The sequence below is a fragment of the Vulpes lagopus genome, chromosome 8, assembly GCF_018345385.1.
Source record: "Vulpes lagopus strain Blue_001 chromosome 8, ASM1834538v1, whole genome shotgun sequence".
Lineage (NCBI taxonomy): Eukaryota > Metazoa > Chordata > Mammalia > Carnivora > Canidae > Vulpes > Vulpes lagopus.
In genome coordinates this window covers 45534579-45560289 of record NC_054831.1, presented here as the reverse complement: position 1 = coordinate 45560289, position 25711 = coordinate 45534579, and the positions used below count along the sequence as shown (strand labels likewise).

Genomic DNA, 25711 nt, shown 5'->3' with positions numbered 1-25711 from the left:
GATCATTAGAAATCACTCTCTGAAATTAATGAGATGCTAGAGAAAGCCAAGAGCTTAATAGATCATATCATGTGTGCAACTTGACGGGGGCTTTAAGTGGGGGTGTGATCATGTGCCAAGTGAATGCAACAGTTTTCATGATCATCTACTTGCTCACTAATGCTGCTTAATGAAAATCAAGCAGATCTACAAGGATAAACATTGCAATGATTATTACAGAATATTCTGACCCTGAGGAAATTATACGAGATGAGGTGAAGAGCTAAAGCTTTAGTTTTACTCACCTAAGGACAGTCTTGTTTGTTTTCTTATTTTGAGATGAGGAAATATTTTTAAAATCAGCTAGAAGGTAAATTCTCCCACCCAAACAATTGAGGCTCCCACTTAGTGTTTCTTGGTTTTTCCCATCTGTTGACTCTTGGCATCTCCCCTGCTGCTCCTGGTCCCCACCTGGCCCCATCTTGATTCTTCTCCTGCATGTCTGTCTCCATGGAGACAGACTGCTCAGAGGAAGGAACCGGGCAGAGTAGCCAGAGGCATGCCTCACCGGACCCTCTGTGGGAGCAGCTTCCCTTTGATTGCAGTGCAGAAAGGCAAAGATATCCCTTCTTAGAGAAGCAAAATGTGTTTGGGACCTACATTCTGCCCCTGGTGGTTCTGCAGATGTAACTCGACAAAGACAGAAAGGAGAGATGGGGCCCCATTTGTTTTCCATGTTTCAGTGTCAGGAGAGCTGCAAAGATTGTCAGGAAGACTCAAAGGGAAGGAGAGAGAGAGAGAGATAGAAGATAAGATTAAAAAAAAAATGAAGGTTTTCCCAACAAACTGACACCAGCAGTCCAATTGTACAAGGGAAAGGTTGTTAACTAGACACCTGAGAAATATATGGCAACTCTGTATATATTTCCCCATAAAATACATAATTATTCTGAACAGAAAAGTACTAAAATTCATAAAGAATTTGTTTCCTAATGACTAGAGGAACTGGGCCATTAAAAATGCCACAAAAATGCTTATTTTATAGAGAAGGCACCCGGGTTTATAGGAAAGCATAAATTTGCCGACAGCCCATTGCTATGGAGGGTCTCACACTTTGAACATTTCAGCCTTTTTTTGTTTCTACTCATAGCAGTAGTTCTCACACAAACACATCTGCAAAGTTGTGTCATTAGATTTGTAGACTTATACAATAGATTTTTAGACCTAAACTTGCCTATGGAATAGATAATAGGGTTGAAATTTAAAGAAAAAAATAATTAAATGTGATAGAGATTGCACAAATGCCAATTCTTATCATTTCTGGGTGTCAAAAATCACTCTGATATTGGAGACACCAGAACTGAGAGCCAGATCCTTTTGTTTTCTAAACACACTTGTGCAGAAAGACATTATTAACTTCCTGGTGTGCACTGTTATCTCTGGACACCTAGCTAAATCCAGGATTTGATTTTCACTCACTCTATCATACTGGCATTCACTCCAATTTGCAGTTATATCTTTTAGAATTACTGCTTTTAAATTGGACATTTTCCCTGCAGTTTAGATGTCTACCTTCTAGATTAACAAAAAGAAGCATCTATGAAACAGTAATAAAAAAAAGAAAAAAAAAAGAAACAGTAATGAGTAACCTGTATAATTTGTGGTATGGTTTACAGAGACTCTCATGATATACCTGGTTTCATCTGGGTCTTACAGGAAGGCTGAGAGATGGGAATAGTTATTTATAATGACCGAGGTCCAGAGAGGTTAAGCAATTTGTCTAGGATCACACAGCTAGTAAGTGACAGATCTCAAATTCAGTTCTTTTCACTTCAGAGCCTGTGCAACCCTACATGCTCATTAACAGTTTCTTAGTGCAAGAGTCACTCAAGTGTTAGATTGTAAATCACTAGGGGACCGAAATAGGATTCTATGGTTCCCTGGGAATATTTGCCTCAGTATATTTGCTGTGTGCTTTCCAGGAGAGAATTCCAGCTGTACTCATCCACTGCAAGACATAATAATTCCTATGAATTTTCTAGGAATGAAGATGAAAATCTCTTCAATTTCAGCACTGTTTCTTTGGTATTTATGCAGCCTGCCAAAAACAAGTAATCAGAAATAAGCCTCAGAATCTTGAAGACCTAACAAAGCTGTTTTTCTCTTTGTGTTGGTAGAAGGAGAGGGTGCGTTACTGAGGTAGTCCTGTTTGGGCAGGCTTATAGTCTCCAAAGGCTAGAATGTCACCCCAGCGTTTCCGTGTGAGTCTGTAAGTGATCTTGGGCTAGTCATTCATATCTCTGTGCGTACGAGTGCTAGTAGTGAACAACGAGAAAGCCTGTCCAATCAGCTAGTGACTAATAGGGCTCATTTAGTCTCCCATTGTTAATAATTTAGAAAACATCAATCGAATATTAAGGCCTGCATTAAAGAGTCTATAGTCCAGAATATTTGCCACCATATGAACTTATAAATCTTACCACTGATGGCTATATCCGAGATTTTCAAAAAGAGAAGCTGAAACACCAGGAAGTCATTAAAACCTGGCTGTTTAAAATCATCCAGCCAGCAACAAAGCTAGGAAACAGATCTAATATGTCCACCATGCCGATCTCTACCACTTGACTACCTTGTAAAAAATGATTGCATCATTTCAGGATGAAGAGTAATGCTGATTATTGTCTAATTTTGGCTTTCAGTGCTTCATTATCAAATGCACTTCCTGAGAGCTCTGTATTTCCTGGTGTAAGTGTGGTGCATGACGTACTTGTAACCAAGGGACTGGGCTCAGCCCAAGTACTTCTCCCTGACTAATAGGGAGCATGCCGAGTAAACAAGTACTTTACTGTGCTGTGCATAAGAAAAGGAATGCAAAGGTTAATTCACTGGCCCTAATATCTTTAATCCAATAATTCACAAACAAACAATGCCATTTGGATTTCAGTAACTGTAATAGTATAACAGTTGTTGTCTTTTATTAGTATGTAATTAACTCTGTAGTGTGTCAAGATGACAGTTGCAATTTTGTGTTCATTCAGAGATGCATAGGCCTCAGTATTTTTTTTTTAAGATTTTATTTATTCATAAGAGACACAGAGAAAAAGAGAGGCAGAGACACAGGCAGAGGGAGAAGCAGGCTCCATGCAGGAAGCCTGATGTGGGACTCGATCCCAGGTCTCCAGGATCACACCCTGGGCTGAAGGCAGGCACTAAACCGCTGAGCCACCCGGGCTGCCCAGGCCTCAGTATTATAACTAGTTTGTGATATCCTTTTAACACTTTGATGGCTAGTGCCAACATCTGCGATCATGTTGACAGCGAGCAGTGATGGGTGTATTTATTCCATTGCGCAAAGTATGCACAGTGCATACGTATGTATGTATTTGTATTTGTATTCTTCAACTGGTTTCAAGTTCTGAGGCAAAGCTTGAGCGTGGGGTTTGGAGATGGCTATGGTGGGGTGCAGGGAGTGGAGCTAGACAGTCCATCAGGCCAGTACTCTCGATTCAGGACTCTATTCGCTGGCCTATATTTCAGCTGGCTGATATTCCAAAGATGATTTGAATCAATGTACCATGCTTCTTAGCCAAGGCCTGTCCCAAATGACCTGGTTACCTCTTTCCATGACAGCTTCTTGCTATTCTAGGGCTGTCCATTCCTGAGCTCACCAGAGCATTGCTGCTGCTACAACTTTCATCACTGTCATGGAACTGCTACATCCATACTGACACCAGCTCCAGGCCACTCCCAGAACATGGAATGCCTTCCTTGCAGGGCTCATGTCTGAGCACACAGGGACCTCTCCCTCAAGTCTTCTTCTACTTCTGGCCTCTGAGCTCTCACAGGTTAGGGGTACCCTGCAAGATACCCTGGGGGAACTTGTTTCCTGTTGTATCTCTTCAGTGCAGGGCACAGGCCAAGCCTGCCACATGCTATACCTGTGATACATTTTATGCCATCCTTAAAGCTGAAGGCCTTTTAAGTCTTGCACAGACCATAGGTCCTAGTTAGGCTGAAAGGAGACACGTCTTTTCTCTCTCTCTCTCTCTCTCTCTATCTCTCTATCTCTCTCTCTTTAAAAGCCTCTCCTTTCTGTTGTAGAGGCTGCTTTCACTTTCCTTATTACCCCTGTAAGATGAGTTGCCTCTTCTTTGGGCCTCATGTAAATAGATGGTTAATTTCCAGTCTCTCTCTGAACCCTGGGCCACACATACTGTTCATACTGTTCATAGGAGGCTAGAGAGTTGTCTTTATAAATGGTGGTCCCAGTGCTCACAAGTGTGTAATATGCAGTTAGTAGTCCTAGAATAGAGTGAAAGTTATTAGCGTTGAGGGCCTTAATTGAACTTGGGACTTTAACCTCATTAGCTTTGTGCTCGGAGCAAGAGGCAACTGCCTCATAGACCAATCTAAAGTTTGTCAAATTCTTGAAAACTTTGAGATCATTTGGTAAAAATGAGCAGAGATGGAAGCTTAGATTGTTTTCTGGGTAATAGATCTTGTTTCAAAGCCTTTTTTTCCCCCTAGTGCAGCTTGAGAACCACCTGACAGTAATTAAATTATTCTAACATCTCACTCCCACCTCCCACACACATTTTCCCCTTTTGTTTTGTTATTTGGTGGTGTGTGCAATTATCTTCTTTTAAGAAACAAGCACAGCCACCCACAGCTACACGTGCTAACTGTAAATCTGAACTTGTGGCTGTGAGAAGGAGGCATCCTTTTCCCATTTTCTCACAGGTTGTAAACTGGTTATTCACATTTTCTTTGATGAGAATTTTAAGCACCGAGTACCATCTTCATAAGCACATGCAGCAGATGGTTAGGAATATCGTGTGATAAGGAACAGTGGCCAATTTCTTTAGCTATTTTCACCTCCTGAACACATCCCAAAGAAATGCAATGGCATATTTGAGGGTGTGTCTTTACAAGACCTTTTTCCTTAAACATGAATATAATTTGCTGATGTGTTCACTTTAAGATATATTCATTTGGGGGATGTCTCTGCTGTAAGTGATCTTGTAGCATTTTCATATAAAATTAGACTTCTGTTGAAAGCTCTCCTGGGTGTTGCTGCCTAGGAATTAACCCAGCTGTTCCTTCTCTTCATTCAGTCATATGATAAGACAGGAGGAAATGAAGCAAGATACTTAGATGACCCCTAATGACCTTCATGCACATTATTTGTATGATGAGATAATCCGCCTAGAGGAGGGAAGCAATTTCCAGGTCAGTCAACTTGCTCTGTGAACTAACTCCACCATTTACTAGCCTGGGGGTTCTAGGCCTGTTGCTTAAACTCCACATCTTTCTGTAAAATGGGAATAACCAATACCACCTCCTTGGGTTGTTGGGAGGATAATAAGACATTAGGTAGGTAGAACTCCTCTTTTTTTTTCCCATAAAATTGTTTAATAAAAAGTAGCGAAGCTGCTGGAAAAATGATAAAGAAATATTCACACATGTCTTACTGCTATGCCCAAGGGCTTTCTTCCTGAAGATGTAGCTCAAAGTTTCCCCTTTTAGGGAAAGTCCTCTGCTAGCCAGCAACCCAGCAACTGAAAACACTCCCTGGACTTTCCTTCCTAACATGCTCCTTTATTTCCAACAATTGCATCTAGAGAGCATGCAGAGTAATAAATTGACTCCAAAGTTGTAGTTTCAGGGATGATGAGAATAACAGAGCTCTGGGATCAAAAGAGAGCTCCTAGTGAAAGTGGTAATAATAGCTATAGCAGAAGTAAATTTCCAGGGAAGCAGGGGGATAGACAAGTGACAGGATGACATCATTCACCATTTTGGATTGTTTCAACTACTGGCAAATTCAACAATCAATGGGTAAAGACAGGGTGCTGTTTTACTATCATCACTATTTCCATTAATCAGCTATGTGTGCGTGTGTGTGAGTGTTTGTATGATATTCGGGCCTCCTCATGTCATGATTTTTATTTATATCATTCAGCATAAAGGACTTTCAATTTTGTTTTTAATTTATTTATGATAGTCACACACAGAGAGAGAGAGAGAAGCAGAGACACAGGCAGAGGGAGAAGCAGGCTCCATGCACCGGGAGCCCGACGTGGGATTCGATCCCGGGTCTCCAGGATCGCGCCCTGGGCCAAAGGCAGGCGTCAAACCGCTGCGCCACCCAGGGATCCCCATAAAGGACTTTCAGAATTCTTTGTTTTGGTTTATCCATTTACATATATATGTGTATATGCACATATATAATATATACAAATCTTAAAGGGACAGAGTATAATTTCTTGGAATGTGACTTAAATTCTTTGTATAGGGGCACCTGGGTGGCTCAGTGGTTAAAGGTCTGCCATCGCCTCAGGTCATGATCCCAGGGTCCTGGGATCGAGTCCCATATCAGGCTTCCTGTAGGAAGCCTGCTTCTTTCTCCGACTGTGTCTCTGCCTCTCTGTCTCTCATGAATAAATAAACAAAAATCTTTAAAAAAATTCTTTGTATAGATATGTCCTTGGATATGCTCTGAATATCCAAATAAGGTTTCAGATGACCTCTGGTAAATTCATTTTTAATTGTTTCATTTGTATAGACATTTCATCTCTCCAATTCCATTGTTGTATATATAGATTTTTACATTTAAAATGTTTGGATCAATTTTCTTTAACTTTGGAAAAGTGGTAATAATTCATCCATTAAAACATCAATACTAGAAAGAGAGGATCAGTTGCTTAAAAAAAAGCAAGAGTGATTTAGAAGAGTAATAAACCAAATACTTTTTCTGATGTGGATAATAAGCTGATGCAAATACAAATTCAGAGTGGAAGGAAGTCATGGAGAAAGTCAAAAGTTTTTATTTCCTAGTGACAATTCTTTTTTTTTTTTTTTTTTTAACTTATGATAGTCACAGAGAGAGAGAGAGGTAGAGACATAGGCAGAGGGAGAAGCAGGCTCCATGCAGGAAGCCTGACGTGGGATTTGATCCCGGGTCTCCAGGATCACACCCTGGGCCAAAGGCAGGCACTAAACCACTGCATCACCCAGGGATCCCTCCTAGTGACAATTCTAATCTCACATGTGTGGAAACTAGTTCTTCTTCTTCTTTTTCTTTTTTTTGGTTTGTTCAATATAAGGTTCCTATTCCCTTCATCCCTGAACCATAAGGTATTTAAGAGGCCACTGTTAAAATGCAGATGGCTTTTGCATTATAAAGCCTAAGTTAATGCCTTGGATGACTTAAGGCAGGTAGAGAAAGACCTCTGTGGTCCCAGACTAGAAGTTCTGAAGAATCTGAAGTGTGAGGCTGGTCTGTAATTCTAAAGCTGCAATGTCTAATGCAGTAGCCACTGGCTAGATGTGACTGTTGAAATTTAAAATTAATTAAGATTAAATTAAATTAAAAATTTTAATTGTACTAGTCCCATTTTCAGTGCTCACCAGACATTTTTGGCAAGTAGATATCATATTGGACCATGCAGAGATGACTATGTTTATCACTTCAGGGAGTTCTGTTGGACAGCACTGCTCTAGGGACCGACATAAAGAGTCATAGAGCACGGTGGAGTGTGATTCAGGAAACCCTTTAAAAGGTAAAGACAGGGGAACCTGTGTGGCTCAGTGGTTGAGCGTCTGCCTTCAGCTCAGGTCATGATCCCAGTATCCTGGGATTGAGTCCTGCATTGGGCTCCCTGCATGGAGCCTGCTTCTCCTGCCTGTGTCTCAGCCTCTCTCTCTGTGTCTCTCATGAATAAATAAATAAAATCTTTAAAAAAAAAAAAAAAAGGTAAAGAGAGAGGAAATACAGTATTATTGGCTAATCCAGCTAAGGCCAAAGTTTTGGATGTTTATCAAGCAGAAGCAGTAAGAAGTCCTCCAGGTAGTCCAGATGGGCAGGTAGCTATCACAACAAACAACCTGTGAGTATTGTGAGTATTGCAACCTATTCAGCAGGGTTCTGAGGCATTCTAGGTCCAGCTTTCAGAATGGCTGGAAGCTAACATTGCATGGCAACCCCACTGTCATCTCCAACCTTGTGATTCTGAAGCCACACTTGGTATCTAGCCTGAGGTAGGACTGTGCACCCAGAGGCCAAAGCTGGGATGGACATGTGGCAGATCACTGCTGGGAGAATTCACTGACAAAGCTATGAACAAAACCAAGAAACTGGATACAGGGGAAGCCTCTAGAGGGTGGGCTGGTCATCAGACTGGAATGCATAAATATGTGATGCAGAGAGGCTCATGACTTTGCTTACTCCCCAATTTTATCTAGTCTTGGTTCAGGATAAGACTGAAAGAAGATTGGATTACTCCATGATACCATCAAAGAATCTTTTTGATTAGACTACAGCTCTTTGGAACTTTTGGAGTTCTACCCTCCCCATATGTTATCATTCATTTGCTCACTCCACTCATTAGCAAATACACATTGAGTGCCTATTTGTGCCAGGGATAACTTATGCAGAAAACAGGCAAAATTCCTGCCTCCTACTAGAGGGAAACAGGTAACACACTGAAGAAAGAATTGGTAGACTGTACAGTGTATCAAATGGTAATAACTGTGGTGGAAAAAAAGCAGGACAAGGAGAGTTGTGGTTTTTAGCAGTTGTAGAAGGCACACTGGTCTTGAAAGACGTCAGTGAAGTGAGGTGTGTGCAGTGCCCTACAGCGGGCAAAGAGACAGTCTGTGTAGATACGTGAAGAATATGAGCTCTAACCTGAGGAAAGAGCTGGATGGTAGCATACTTAGTTTTATTCTGGGAACCACAGTGGCTGTGCAGCTGTGGTGGGTGTGAGGAGGACGTGATAGCAAAATATGAGTGAAGATCACATCTAATGTTAGTAGGCCAATGAGAACTTCACCCTCTGCCTTAAACGATTTTGGAAGGAAGCCTGTGGAGGATTTTGATCAGAGGAATGACATGACCTGATTTACATTTTAAAAAGAATCTGGATGTGGTTTGGGAATACAGTGCAAAGAAACAAGATGGGAACAGGGAGATCTGTGAGAGGTTAGCACAAAAATTCAGAGAGTGATGATAATGGCTTCGAACAGAGTGGCATTCATGAGTCAATATCTCTCAAACATTTTGGTCTCAGAGCCTGTTTATACTCACTCCTGAGAATTATTGAAGAAAGCAAAAAGTTTTTGTTGATGTGGATTACATCTATCAATATTTACCATATTAGAAATTAAAGCTGAGGGCTTTAAAAATACATTTATTGATGGGCCCTGGGTGGCTCAGTTGGTTAAGCATCAGACTCTTGATTTTGGCTCAGGTCATGATCCTACGGTCTGAGATTAAGCTCTGAATCAGGCTCTGCACTGAGTTTGGAACCTGCTTGAGATTCTCTCTCTCTCCCTTTGCCCTTCCCCTGCCTCATGCACTCATTCTCTCCCTCTCTTAAAAAATATATATGTCTATTGATTTATGTAAAAATGGTAGTAATAGATCTATAACATACCAATATTATTAAGAAAAATAAATGTATTTTCAAAAGAAAAAATTTGTGAGGTTATTGGCCTTGCCTTAGAATTTTACAACTCTCTTTAGTGTTTGGCTTCATTAAAGGTAGCTGGAGTCTCATATTTGCTACTGCATTCAATCTATTTTGATATGTTGTTCTGATTGAAGTCTATGAAAAAAACCCTATTTTTACAGAGCTATATACTTGGAAAATGGAAGTTTTTCCATTAGTAGTGGATATTCTATGATATTCTATCAAAATTTGTAAGTAATAGTTCTTCAAGGATAGCTGAAATATGCAATTTAGTTTCACTGAAATTATATCAGTGAAGTTTTTGTACTCTGTTACCTTAAAACCCATTGGTCTGTTTCACACTGTGAATAAATCTTTACACATGCCTGATTGGAGAACATCATGAAGTAGTCATTTGGAAAATACTGAATATTAAGTTATGCAGATTTTCCAAAAGTTGATGCACTTTTTTACTGTACAATATGAAAATCGTATTCACTAATAACATCACCAATCTTATAAAAAATTTTTTTTAGGCAAGCATTGGGAAGATTTTAAGACCACAGTCGTAGATATAAGCTTTCAGAAATTCTAATTTCCCTCTGAAATCTTCAATTTTACCATTAGCACCAATTTCTGTGGTTTCTTTTTCTTGAAATGACAGGCCCACTTTGTTCATTTTTCAAGAAAATATCTACAAATAACCAATGTGAACGATAGTTTGTCTATCAGTTGATGTCTTATTTTTTTTTAAAGATTTATTTATTTATTTATGAGAGAGAGAGAGAGAGAGAGAGAGAGAGGCAGAGACAGAGGAGGAGGGAGAAGCAGGCTCCACGCCGGGAGCCCGACGCGGGACTCGATCCCAGGACTCCAGGATCACGCCCTGGGCCAAAGGCAGGTGCTAAACCCCTGAGCCACCCAGGGATCCCCATCAGTTGATCTCTTAAATCAAAGTGGTGTTCCATGAAAAAAGTGGTTGGTTGAGTTTGTGACAAATAATTATACAAGTGTATTTCAGTGCTTGTATATAACAAAGTGCTTGATGTATATTTTCCGTTTTGTCATTTAGCATTTATTCAAAGGTTGATACTTAATAAAATTAAAATTAAAAATTGGTATTGTTTCTTTAAGGGCATTCTTACATGAAACTGACTCCCTCTTCCTTTCTTTCCTTTTCTCTGAGTGTGTGGCAGTGAGGAATTCAAAAGCACTAGTACCATACGGTGCCGCTGGTTTGATTTGTGTGAAGGCACCAACAGTTTTATCCACCATTGTCTTTGTATCATCATTGCAAGCATCAATGTGGAGAAAAAGCCAAACAATATTTGAGTGTTAGGAAAATCTTTCCCTTGAAATGATGGGCTTACTCTTTTGGGCTGTACCTTTAGTGGACACATTGTGGACCTTATAAACATCTTGAGGACTCCCAGGAATTCATGAACCAAAATTTGAGAACCACTGCAGTAAAAGATGATATACTGTCTGCTACTGAATCCATCTTGAAGGATTTGAAGATGTGGGGCATAAAAAAAATACAGGAGACAAGGATGATTCCAAGGTTGATGGCCTGAACAACTGGTGTTATATTTGCTGAGATGGGGTAGAGTGGGAAGGCTTCTAGAGAATAGAGCAGGAAGGAAGTATTGGTAGAAAAGATGAAAAGTTAGGTATTGAATTTTCTGTGTTGGGAAACTTTGTGTTCCATTTTCATTTTAATGTTTTTTTTTCCATTTGCAAGTTTAAAATAGGAGAGGATTTAAGCCTTATTCTGGCTTTTAAGCAGCTGCAGTATTTCTGATGACTTAATAGCCATCTTTTGTAAGTTTTGGAAGCCATCCGACTGTTCTTCATAGCTAAATGAGGCTTCTTAGTTCTCTTTTTAAGAACCTTTCTTTCATTTGGAAAACTCTTGGCTTAGGATTCTGTAGAGCAGTTGCATTTAATGTAATTATTTGGGTCAAAGAGCCCTTTGAAAATCGGACAAAAGATATGAATCCTTAGTGTATTGTAGTACAATTTTGATGTTAACCATCCAGAGTTACTGTCAGACTCCATAGGGTTAAAGGCACCAACCCCACAAAGCTTCCTCCCTTCAGATGCCCATTGCAAGCTCAGAGACCCCAGGCCACCCATACTTCTGACCAACTGGTTACAAATTTAGGGATTTTGATAATTCACTAGACTAAAACAACTTATACAATTCAGAAAAGTGTTGTAATTACAAGCACAATTGTATTATAGAGGATACAAATGAGGATACAATTGAGGACCAGCCCAATGAAAGGACTCCTAGGGCAGTATCTGAGAGAATTTCAGACACAGGTTTTGATTGTCTTCTTCCTACAGAGTCAAAGTACATCACCTCCTCCACATCGATGCATCAATGTATTCAATGTAACCAGGAAACTAACCTATGGTTTAGTGTCCAGAGGGTTTTTTGATATTTCATTACATGAGCATGATTGATTGAATCATTGGCCATAGGGCTGAACTCTATAGCCCTCTTCCTACCCCAGAAGTTGGGCTGGGTCCAAGCCCACAGCATTCAATCACATGGCTGTTTTTTTCTGGTAAGAGCCTCCATCCTGAGTGATCACATTAGTAGAAACTCAAGTGTGATCTAACAGGCTCATGAATAATAAAGACATTCCTATCACTCAGGACTTTCTGAGTTTTAAAAGCTACGTGTTAGGAACCCAATACAAAGCAAGACAAATTCTTTATTATCTTTTACTCCAAATTTTGTTTAAAATGTCAAGGGTTAATGGATATCTAGAAAACCCCCAGGAGAAAAGCCCCTGGTCATGAAGTCAAAGACAAACTTTTCAAATGCGGAATTGAGACCAGTATCCAATTCACTCTTAAACATAAAAGAACATGTAAAAATTTCCAAGCTCATGGTCCAAAGACAGCATTCAGAGAGTCATATGAATGTTTTCATTAATCCAACCAAGGATAATTTTGTAACATTATTAGTTTTTATGCTGTGATATGTAGTTTAATAAGAAGCAGTAATTTGTAGGACAAAGTTGTTAGCGGAGGCTTTTAGGAATTCTGATTGATCCAAATGTTAAGGGTTACAGAGTTTCTGAACACACAGCTTAAAGTCAGGGTTTTTAAGCAGGAATACAATGCTGAGTTTAACTACTCCATGTGAGCAGACCCTCCTTCACACAAGGCACTAAGTACATTTTCACTGATTTATTGCAGGAGGAATTTTTGGTAAATGAGGTGGAGACTGTTCTTTCCACTAGCCTGTAGCTGGTGACTGGTCATGTGCATTACAGAAGGGGTTGCACCTGACTTGAGAGGACCTTTTCTTGAGGCGATTTGTACTTGAGGCCATGAGTAGCTATTGTACTCCTTAACCTCATGGGTCTTGTGGCACATTTTTGAAAAAGCTCTAGTGTTAATTTAGCTGGACTAGCAAAATTCCAGGCAATCTAATTACATTCCTCCTAACTTAAATTCCATTAATTTTCATAAACTCCTATGAGGTAGGCATTTTTAATACTTTATTATTTTTTTAAATTTTATATTTTAGAAAACAGACACACTACATGGTGAAGTGAAGCAGAGAGTGAAGATTATTATCTTGATCAGATAATTGATGTAAAGTTGTTTTAATTTTGCTTGAATTACACAGATAATGAGCTTACTTCTTAATTTTTTTCCTCACTCAAGAAATAAATTCTTTCTGTCTAGAAGTGTAAGATAGATTCTTTAAAAATGTGAGGAAAAAATCTCATGGATACTACTCTATTGAGGTAAGAATGGTAGGGTTCAATTAAAGAGAAGGTACTTTTTTGATTGTTTCATGCAGTAAGTGCTTCGTTGGCTTAATGTAGTCTCATTAGAAAGTCTTATGGAAGTGAACATAGCTCTCCATATCTTCTCTATCAACCAGGATTTTAATGATTCTCCACAATTTAAATAAATAGAGTAGTCCTTTGAGGGGAATTTATTGTCTTATGAGAAATAAAATCATGTATGTCCACAGAATATGTGATTATTTTTCTCTCCTTTTCCTGATTTTCAGAAAGATTTTGTGTGTGTGTATGTGTGTGTGTAAGACAAGGCACCTCTGATAACAGTAACTTCCATCTCCCTTGCATCATTCCCTTCTCATCTGGTAGGTCCCTGCCCTTGTAACCCAAGACTGTATACCCTACTGATGTGGAACTCATACTTGGGGATCATAAAACTTAGTTGCTACAGGATCTTTTTTTGTAGCAACTATATATTGGCTGTATTGTTTAGAGGGTGCTGATGCATATCCTCATGATGTCTCCGACATGATGAGCTTATTTGATCAGACCAGTACGTTTATGTGCCAATGCATGAGTGGACTCACATTTATTCAGTACAAAAATGAAATGTGCATCATTTGTTTTTTTTTCATGGATAAGCATTGATTTAGACTTTTTTTTCTATTTTTCACTTGTTTATCCTAATGATGTTTCTGACTTTCTTGGCATTCTGTATAACTAAAGATTATAATAGTAGAACAGTCATAATTTAACTAATGTGAAGTCATGAGCCTGGTGGTGGCAGGTAGCCTGCTGCTCCTGCCAGAAGAGTCAATGAAATGGGAGTATTATTTTAGGGGAATTTCTTTTCTCTTTTCATGACCCAAATAAGCATAGAGATATGGAAGAGTTACTTTAAAATTCTTTAAGATAAATACTTAGTAACTATTTTAGCCATTTATTTTTTATTTATATTTATTTATTTTTAAAAGATTTTATTTATTTATTCATGAGAGACACAGAGAGAGAGGGAGGCAGAGACACAGGCAGAGAGAGAAGCAGGTTCCATGCAGGGAGCCTGATGTGGGACTCGATCCCGGGTTTCGGATCATGCCCTGGGCTGAAGGCGGCGCTAAACCGTTCAGCCACCGGGGCTGCCTGCCATTTATTTTTTAAACAAAAAGGGACCACTTTGCTGAAGATCATTTAGGGACTCTCCCTCCCTCTTGGAGTTCCTTATATTTTACTGCAAGTAAATTCTGAGCTTTTGAGGGCAGGGATATAACATTTTTAATTCCTATAATGCTCTTAACTTAGATATAATTTAATACTTAGAGATTCTTAGCTGATGAAATTGTTAACTCTTGAAAACAGAGCTTTTGGACCAAATGAGATGAATGACTGATAGTGAAAGTTTAGTTTTCATAAGAGAAAAAAAAAACTTGTCAAGAAATTCTACTCCATACTTTTAAGTCACACTGCTCTGATCATCCTTGAATTAAATACTTGGCTCTAAAATCTTGGGCATGCAAGGAAATCTAATGTTCAGATTTTTCCAATCTCTTGAGGACTCACATTATCAAAGGCAATAATGGCATCAGATGCAAATTTGATTTTTTAAAAAATCAAGCAGAAAAGTTATTATTTAAATCTTGTCCTTTTAAAAATTGAATTTGAGGGGTGCCTGGGTGGCTCAGTCAGTTAAAGTGTCCACTTCTTGGTTTCTGCTCAGGTCATGATCTCATAGGTTGTGAGATCGAGCCTCACATTAGGTTCTGTGCTCATCAGAGAGTCTGCTTGAAAAAAAAAAAAAAGAGAGTCTGCTTGAAGACCCTCTCCTTTTGCCCCGTCTCTCTGTGTTTCTCAAATAAATAAATAAATCTTAAAAAAAAAAGTAAAAATGGGATTTGAGAGCCTTTTTGTGCATGTGGCAGGCAGCTTCTAAGATAGGCTCTAGTGGTTCTTAACTCCTAATATTCATGACTTTGGGTGGTCATTTCCCCTTGAATATGGGCTAAACTTATTGATTCATATTCATCCCACATTTCTGGGATGGGATGACACTTCTGAGAGTAGTTTATAAAAACAACTGTTTATGTCTTCGGTGTTGTCTCTAGCTATTTCTTCTATCACTTGCTCTGAGGATGCCAGTTGGTTGCCATATTGTGAGACATCCCTCTGAAACTTAAGATAACAGCATCTCTGGTCAACACCTTGATTGCAGCCTCATGAAAGGTAACTTATCCATTTAAACAACTCTCAGATCCAGATTCACAGAAACTATGAGATAATAAATGTTTATTGTTTTTAGCTGCTAAATTTTGAAGTAACTCGTTACACAGCAATAAATAATTAATAGATATTAAGCCCAGCAGTTGAAAGAGAACAGATAAGCAAAGCTCGTGAATCCATCTCTCACTTGGTTTGTCCTCACCTGAGCACCTGTAATAGTTATATTGACTACTGAGTTATATTGAGTTCATTCATTTATTCGTTCATGAAACATTTATTAAGCAGTCTTCTGAGTCAAGCACTTCTAAAAACCCCGGGGATATAACAGGGAATAAAACAGAGAGGAATTCCTGCCCCCATGGAATTTATTTTCTAATTGGGAGATAAAGACAACAGAAAAACACATTGTCTGTTGCTACAATAATGCTGTATGATAAATCACCCTTAAGCCTAATAGCTTAAAACTACCATTATTTATTATTACTTCTCATGCACCTAAGAGCTGTCAGAGTTGAGCTTGGCTGTTTTCACCTGGGCTTGCTCATTTGTACAGCTCTGATCTGTGCCAAGTCTGTATTCATGGTGAAAGCAGAAGAGAAAAGCCAAGTGCATTATGCCTCTTGAAGACTTGAAACTTCCTCATTGTCATTTTCTTTGCATTTTATGGGCCAAAGCAATAATTAGGGTCTTTGGTACAATCAATACAGTACACTAAATAAGTAAAATACATAGTGTATCAGATAATGTTATGTGGAAACACAAGGCAGAGAATGAGGTAGGGAGTGAAGGTGAGTGATATTTGGGAAACCTGAAGAAGAAAAGGAAGCAAGCTATAAGATGTTCAGGTAGAGCAAGTCAAAGGACCTGAAGTAGAAATGTGGCGGGCATATCTGAGTAGCAGAAAGAAGCCCAGCATGATTAGAGTGTGATAATGCCCTGAAAACCACTGTAAGAATTCTCACTTCTGTGAGGAAGCTATGGGCTATACTTGAACAAAGGAATGCCAGAAGGAGCTGGGGGGCTGTGTTAAGAACAGAGGATAGGAAGGGCAAGGGAAGAAGGAAGAGCAGTTGGAAAAGTATTGTAATAATCCAGAGGACAGATGATGGTGTTCAACTAGAGTGGGAACAATGGAGGTGGTGAGAAACAGTGAGATTCTGAATATATTTGGATCATAGAACTCATGACTTAGTCACTCAGTCACTCTTGTATTTGTTTAGAAATAGAACATAATATGTGTAAAAATAAGGCAGTTGATTATTTTTTCCCAAATATGAAGATCCCAAGTATTCTAAACAAAACATTTTTTGGTATATTTTGAGCTGTAAGTATACTTAGATCTATATTTTAAGATTTCATTTGTCTCCTAAACATGACATATTTCTTTAAATTTGTTAATATACATGTTCATCTCACATAGCAAATTCAAAGTAACTTAATGTGTGTCACCTGTTTGAAAAACAAAAAGATTGCTTTTATGTATATAATAGTGAAGATTTAAAAATAACTATTAAAATACTACCCTTAATGATCTATTGATTTCTTAAAATTAGCTCTAATTTTTATAGCTTTTTGGACTTATGGTCCACAATGAACTGTACATATTTAAATTGTGCAATTTGATGAATTTTGATGTGTATCTATATCTATCTGTGAAACTATAATCACAATCAGGATAAAATCATATCCATCTTCCTCAAAAGTTTCCTTGCACATTTTTGTAAATCCCCCTTCCTCCTCTTCCCTGTCTTCCCTCAATCAACCTCTAATCTGTCTAACATGACTAGAAATAAGTTTGATTTTTCTAGGATTTTATATAAATGGAATCATATGGTATATACTCTCTTTTGTCTGACTTTTTATGTACAGCATAATTATTTTGAGATTCATTTATGTTATCTTCGTATATACAGTTAATTCATTTTTGTTCCTGAGAAAGAAGTATATCGTTGTATCAACATTTGTTTATTCATTGCCCTGTTGATAGACATTTGGGTTATTTCCAGTTTGGGGCTATTGCAAATAAAACTTTTGTGAATTTTTGGATACAAGTGTTTATATGGATTTATGCTTCCATTTTTCTTTTGTAAATACCTATGTATGAAATGGCTGGATCATGGGTTAGGTATATATTTAACTAATTAAGAAACTACCAAACTGTTTTCCAAAGTGATTTTAGCATTTTACATCCTACAAACAGTGTATGAAAGTTTTAGTTCCTCAGTGTCCTTTCTGACTCATGTATCATCTACTTTTCATTTAGGGTGGTTTTATTGTAGTTTTAATTTGCATATCCCTAAGGACTAATGGTGTTGAACATATTTTTTTAAGGTATTTGGATTTTATTATTAAAGTTTTTAAAAAAAATCTTTCACGTACTTATTTGCCATCCATACATCTCCTTTGGAGAAGTGTACACATTTTTAGCCCATTTTAAATTGGGTTTTGTTTACTTATTGAGTTTTGAGAGTTTTAAATATATATTCTGGATACAAGTCTTATTTCAGTTATATGAATTTCCAAATAGTTTTTCCAAGACAAGTGGTTTGTCTTTATTCTCTTAGTAGTGCCTTTGAAGAGCATACATTATAAATTTTGATAAAATCCAATATATCATCTTTTTCTTTCATAAATCATGGTTATGGTGTCAAATCTAAGAAATCTTTGCCAAATCCAAAGTAAGCAAAGATTTTCTCCTGTGTTTGTTTCTCTGGAAGTTGATCGTTTTCTGTTTTACCTTTAGGTCTGTGATTCATTAATGATGACAATGGATATTCTCATTTTAATCCTGATTTTAGGAGGAAAGCATTCAATTTTTACAATAAAGTGTAATGTTAAGTAAGTTTTGTATTTTGTATTTTCTTCTACCAAGTTGAAGAAATTCACTTCTATTACTTGTTTGCTGAGAATCTTGTTGTTATGATAGATGTTGGGTTGGAAAAATGATTCTATAGAGTATATGGTTTTATTTTTTTAATGTTATTATGGTGACTTACATGATTGATATTCAAAAGCTAATTACTTGGTTTTGATTGTTAATACATTGTTGGATTCAATTTCTAACTTTTTTTTTTTCAATTTTTGCAACTTCATGAGAAATATTGGTCTGTAGTTTATTTTTCTTTTAATATTTTTGCCCAATTTTGGTGTTAGAATATTAGTCTTCTAGATTGATTGAGAGTTATTCTCTCTTCTCTAATTTTCTGGAAAAGTTTATGTATACTTTATATTATTTCTCCTCTAAATGCTTGGTAAAAGTCATCACTGAAGTCGTCTAAGCCTGAAGTCTCTTAGTGAGAAGGTTTTAAATTTTTTTAAAATTTACTTATGATAGTCACACAGAGAGAGCGAGAGAGGCAGAGACACAGGCAGAGGGAGAAGCAGGCTCCATGCACCGGGAGCCCGACGTGGGATTCGATCCCCAGTCTTCAGGATCGCGCCCTGGGCAAAAGGCAGGCGCCAAACCGCTGCGCCACCCAGGGATCCCAGTGAGAAGATTTTAACCTACAAATTCAATTTGTTAAAAAGACATAGGCAGCTTTAGAATTTAAGGAATTAGAAAACAAAGAATAACTAAGCCCAAACCTAGAATAATAAAGGAAATAATAAAGAGTAAACAGTGAATAACAAAATAGGGACTAGTAAAAACAGAAACAATGAAAACTTAAGTTGGTTCTTTGAAATGGTCAACAAAATTTACAAACCTTTAGCTGGATAGCCTATGAAAACAAGAAAGGGCAGCCCCAGTGGCAGGCAGCGGCTTAGCGCTGCCTGCAGCAGGGGTGTGATCCTAGAGACCAGGGATTGAGTCCCGAGTGGAGCTCCCCGCATGGAGCCTGCTTCTCCCTCTGCCTGTCTCTGCCTTTCTCTGTGTCTCTCATGAATAAATAAATAAATAAATAAATCTTAAAGAAAAGAAAACAAGAGAAAAGTCTCAAATTACTAAAATCAGAAATGAAAGTGAAAGTATTACTACTGATTCTGCAAAAATAAAAAGGATTGTAAGAAAGTACTTTGAAATAAATTGGATAACCTAGATGAAATAGACAAATTTGTAGAAACACAAAACCTAATAGTAACACAAAATCAAATAGTAAACCATGTAGAAATAGAAACTCTGAATAGACCAGTAAGTGAGTGGTAAGATCTCCCAACAGAGAAGAGGCTTTAAACTAATGGCTCACTAATGAATTCTATGAAATATTTGAAGAAGAACTAATACCAACCCTTCTCAAACTTCCAAAAATTGAAAAGAAAGAAGCATTTCTTAAGTCATTCTGTGAGGCCAGCATTACCCTGGAAAATTGACCAAAGTCATACAAAGATGCTATAAGAAAACTACAGACCAATATACTTTATAAATATTGATGAAAAACCTTTCAATGAAATGCTAATGAGCTTAATTCAACAGTACATTAAAAGGCTTATACACCATAACTAAGTAGGACTTATTCCTAAAATGCTATTATTCAAAACTTTCTTTCATAATAAAAACCCTCAACAAACTAGGAATAGAAGAAAATTACCTCAACATAATAAATGTAGTATTTAACTAACTCACAGTAAACATCATATTGCAATGGTTAAAGACTGAAGGATTTTCCCCTAAGCTCAGGAATAATGCAAGGATACTCACTTTCACCAACTCTGCTTAACATAGAACTAGAAGTTCTAGTCAGAACAATTGGGCATGAAAAAGAAATAAAAGCAATCCAAATTGAAAAGGAAGTAAAATGATCTCTATTCTCATTAATAATATAATCTTATACATAGAAAACCTTAAAAATTACACAAAACTTGCTAGAACTAATAAATGAATTAGGCAAAGTAGCAGGATAGAAAGTCAACACACAAAAGTTAGTTGCACTTTTTATACTGACAATAAACAATCTGAAAAGAAATTACAAAAACAATTTCATTTATAATAGCATTAAAAAGAATAGAATATTAAAAATTAACCAAGGAGAGGAAAGGCATACAATGAAAACTGAAAACTATTTCTGAGAGAAATTAAAGAACACACAAATAAATGGAAACATATTCCATGCTCATCGATAGAAAGACTTGATATTGTTAAGTTTTTTTTGTTGTTAAAATGTTAATACTACCCCAAAACAATGTACAGATTCAATGAAATTACTATCAAAATTGTAATGACATTTTTTTGCATATATGTAAAAACCCATTCTAAAATTCATAAAATTTTTCAAGAGGACTCTGAATAACCAAAGCGATTTAGACAAAAAAAAAAAAAAAAAAAAAAAAGAACTAAACTGGAAGACTCACATTCCCTGATTTAAAAATTTACTACAAAGCTACAGTGATCAAAACTGTAATACTGGCATAAAAACAGACAAATTAAACCAGTGGAATGTAATAGAGTCCAGAAATAAGCCCTTGCATATATAGCCAAATGGTTTTTGACAGGGGTGTCAAGACCATTCAATGGAGTAAGGAACCTCTTTTCAACAAATGGTTCTGGGAAAACTGGATACCCATATGCAAATAAATAAATAAATAAATAAATAAATAAATAAATAAATGTTGGGCTCTTATCTAATACTACATAAAAATTAGTTTAAAATGGATCAAAAACTCAAATGTAAGACCTAAAACTATAAAACTCTTACAAGAAAATAAATAAGGCAAGAATTTTATGGATTTCAAGATTTCAAGGCTTTGGGAATGATTTTTGGGGTGTAACACCAAAAATATAGGTAGCAAAAGAAACAAATACACAAATTGGACCTCATGAAAACTAAAAATCCTGTCCATCAAAATCAACAGAGTAAAAAGGTAATCTACATAAATGGGGGAAATATTTGCAAACCATATATCTAATGCAGGATTAATAATTAATATCTAGAATGTATACAAAACTCCTAAACTCATCAACAAAGAAACAAACAACCTAAATGAAAAACAAGCAAAGCACTTGGATAGATATTTCTCCAAAGCAGATATATGTAAATGGCCAATAAGCATGTGAAAAGGTAGTCAACATTACTAATTATTGGGGAAATGCAAATTAAAACTACAATGAAATATACTTCTCACTCAGTATGGCTAACTATCAGAAAACCCCCAGAAAATAACAAGTATTGACAATGATTTGGAGAAGGAATATTTGTGCACTATCGATGAGAATTAGAAAAGGTACAGCCACTAGATAACAGTGCTGTATTTCTTCAAAATGTTAAAAATAGAATTAACATATGATCCAGTAATTCCACTTTAGGTATATACCCCAAATAATCAAAATTGGGGTTTCAAGGAGATATTGTATGTCCATATTTGTAGAAGCGTTATTCACAATAGGTAAAATGTGGAAGCAACTCAAGTGTCTATTGATGGATAAATGGATAAGCAAAATGTGGTATATATATATAAAATATTATAAGTATATCTAATACTACTGAACTGTTCTCTTAAAAATGGTTAATATGATAAATTTTATGTGTATTCTACTATAACAAAGAAATTAGAAAAAGAAGACAGGACTATTCAGGTTATCTATTCTTAAGTGAGCTTCGATATTCTGTGTCTTTCAAAGACATGGTCTTTTTTTTTTTTAAGATTTTATTTATTTATTCATGAGAGACATGGAGAGAGAGAAAAAGAGAGAAAGAGAGGCAGAGACACAGGCAGAGGGAGAAGCAGGCTCCATGCAGGGAGCCTGATGTGGCACTTGATCCCAGGACTCTAGGATCACGCCCTGGGCCGAAAGCAGGAACTAAACCTCTGAGCCACCCAAGGATCCCCAAGACTTTGTCTTTTTAATTCAAATTGTTGTTATAATATTTCCTTATTTTAACATCTGTGAAATCAGTAGTGATGTCAGCTCTCATATTCTTGACAATGGTAATTTGTGTCTTCACACTTCTTCTTCTAATCAGTCTAGCTGGAGATTTATTAATTTTATTGGTCTTAAAAAAACAGAATCTTTTTCTGTTTTATTTCACTGATTACCACTCTGATTTTTATTTCCATTCCTCTGCTTACTTTGAGCATCTTTTATTCCTCTAGTTTCTTAAGGTAAAAGTTGAAATCATTGACTTAAGATCGTTCTAAATTTCTAATGTAGTTTTCAGGCTATTCACTTTTCTTTTAGTAGCAACCCACAAATTCTGATATGCTGTATTTTCCTTTCCATTCAGTTCAAAATACTTTCAGTTTTCCCTTTTGATTTCTTCTTGATCAATTGTTTATTTAGAGATGTGTTGTTTCCAAACATTTGGAATATTCTAGATCTATTTCTATTATTGATTTCTAATTTTATTTCATTTTAGCTAGGGGATATACTTTCCATTACTTGTGTATTTATGACTCTACTGAGAATCATTTATTTTAATACTTAGAATATTATCTATTTTGACAAAATTTCCATGTGCTCTTGTATGTGTATCCTATTGTTTTTGAATGGTGTATTCTAAATATGACAATTAGGTCATTTGGTTGATATAATTTTCTTTTGCCTTGTTCTTAGTTATTGACAGGGGTATTGAAATATTTGACTATAATTGTGAGTTTGTCCATTTCTCCTTGCATTTCAATTAGTTACAGTATCCACCAAGGCTATCACTGATATTAGAAGGAGAAATAATAAAATTTCTGAGACAAGAAAAAGTTAAAGGAACTTATCACTACTAAGCCAGCCTTATAAGAAACATTAAAAGGAATTCTTTGAGTGGAAAGAAAAGGCCCTAATCAGGAGTAAGAAAATTAGGAAAGGAAAATTTTCACAGGTACATACAACAAATATAATAAAATAGATTAGGGGATCCCTGGATGGCTCAGCAGTTTGGTGCCTGCCTTTGGCCCAGGGTGTGATCCTGGAGTCCTCGGATAGAGTCCCACATCAGGCTCCCTGTGTGGAGCCTGCTCCTCCCTCTGCCTGTGTCTCTGCCTCTCTTTCTCTATCTCTCTGTCTCTCATGAATAAATAAATACGATCTTTAAAAAAAATAATAATAATAAAATAGATTAATCACTTATAAAATGAATATGCAGGTTAAAGCACAAGCAGAAAATCAATTATGTCTATAAAAATCAGTCAAAGGATTCACAAAATATAAGGATGTAAGGTGTGAGATCATATACATAAAATGTGAAAGGCAAAAATTTAGTATTTTTATAATGGGTTTAAACTTAAGCAACCAATATCCTAATATAGGCTGAAACATACATAGCATGTTATATACAAACCTAATGGTAGCTACAAATCAAAAACCTGTAATAGATGTGCCAAAATAAAGAAAAAGGAATCCAAGCATATCACTAAACAAAGCTATCAAATCACAAGGGAAGAGAGCAAAAGAAGAAAGGAACAGAGAATAACTACAAAATCAACTGTAAAGCAATTAACAACATGGCAATAAGTGCATGCCTATCAATAATTGCTTTGCATGTAAATGGGCTAAATACTCTAGTTGAAAGACATAGGATGACTTAATGGATAAAAAAAGAAAGACTCATTTATATGCTGTCTACAAAATACTCATTTGAGACCTAAGGACACATGCAGATTGGAAGTGAAAGGATGGAAAAACATTTATCATGCAAATGGAAGCAAAAAAAAAATTAGGGTAGTAATACTTATATCAGACAAAATAGATTTTAAAACAAAGACTGTAATAGGAGACAAAGAATAACACTACATATTTATAAAGGGAACCATCCACCAAGATCTAACAATTGTAAATATTTACGCACCCTTTATGGGAGCATGTACAAAATACATAAAGCAACTATTAATAGACATCAAGGAAGAAATTAAAAGTAATACAATAATAGTAGGGGACTTTAACACCCAATGGACAGATTATCCAGACAGAAAATCAACAAGGAAACAGTGCCTTTAGATGACACATTGCACTAGATGGATCTAACAGATATATTCAGAACATTCCATCCTAAAACAGCAGAATATGCATTTTTTCCAAGAGCATGTGGAACATTCTCCAGAATCAACCATGTTAAAGCACAAAACAGGTCTGAATAAATTAAAAATCATGCCATACATTTTTTTCTGACCACAAAGATATGAAACTAGAAATAAAGAGAAAAAATCTAGAAAGAACACAAATATATGAAGTTTAAATATAATGCTATTAAACAATGAATGGATCAACAAGAAATCAAAAAGGGAATTTAAAAATGCATAGAGACAAATGAAAATATGACAGTCCAACATCTTTGGGATGCAGTAAAATAATGTTCTAAGAGGGAAAATTATAGCAATATAGGCCTACATCAAGAAGCAGAAAAATATCTCAAACAATGTGACCTTACAACTAAGGAAGCAAGGCAAAGAACAAACAAAGCACAAAGGTAATAGAAGAAAGGAGATAATAAAGATTAGAGCAGAATAAATGAAATAGAATAGATCAATGAAACCAGGAGCTTCTTCTTTGGAAAAATCAACAAAATTGATAAAACTTTAGCCAGATTCACACACACAGAAAAGGACTCAAATAAAAATCAGAAATGGAAGAGAAGAAACGACAACCAACACCACTGAGATACAAAGGATTATAAGAGAATACTATGAAAAATCATATGCCAACAACCTAGAAGAAATAGATACATTCCTAGAAACATATAACCTCCCAAAACTGAATGAGGAGGAAATAGAAAATTGAAACAGACCAATTACTATCAATGAAATTGAATCCATAATTAAAAAACTCCAAACAAACAAAAGACCAGGACCAGAGGGCTTCACAGGTATTCTATCACATATTTAAAGAAGAGTCAATACTTCTTCTCAAACTATTCCAAAAAATAGAAGAGGAAAGAAATCTGACAAATGTATTCTCTGAAGCCACCATTGCTCTGATACCAAAACCATATAAAGACACTATTAAAAAAAAGAGAGCTATAGGCCAATATCTCTGATGAATATAGATGCAAAATTCCTGAACAAAATATTAGCAAACCAAATCCAATAATACATTAAAAATCATTCACCATAACCAAGTAGAATTTATTCCAATGATACAAGTGTGGTTCAGTATTTGCAAATTTATTAATGTGATACATCACATTAACAAGAGATAATTAAAATAAACCCTATATGATCATCTCAATAGATGCAGAAAAAGCATTTGACCAAGCAAAACATCCATTCCTGATAAAAACCCTAAACAAAGTAGGTTTAGAAGGAACATACCTCAACATGATAAAGACCATATATAAAAAAAAACCACAGCTGACATATTCAATGGTGAAAAACTGAGAGTTTTTTCTCTAAGATTAGGAATAAGATGAGGTTATCCACTCTCACCACTTTTATTCA

The 25711-nt window shown here is 36.3% G+C and overlaps 1 long non-coding RNA gene across 2 annotated transcripts in view; it reads left to right on the top strand.

Annotated features, from left to right (window-relative positions):
• LOC121497649 overlaps window positions 1-25711 on the top strand; it is an 84781-nt gene that overhangs the window by 691 nt on the left and 58379 nt on the right. Inside the window, exons 1-2 of one of the 2 annotated variants that reach the window (XR_005989533.1) lie at window positions 5104-5208; window positions 15301-15418. This is a non-coding gene — a long non-coding RNA (uncharacterized LOC121497649). Of the gene's footprint in view, window positions 1-5103; window positions 5209-15300; window positions 15419-25711 lie in introns of those variants that run through there. The other variant, XR_005989534.1, reaches the window with a different exon arrangement.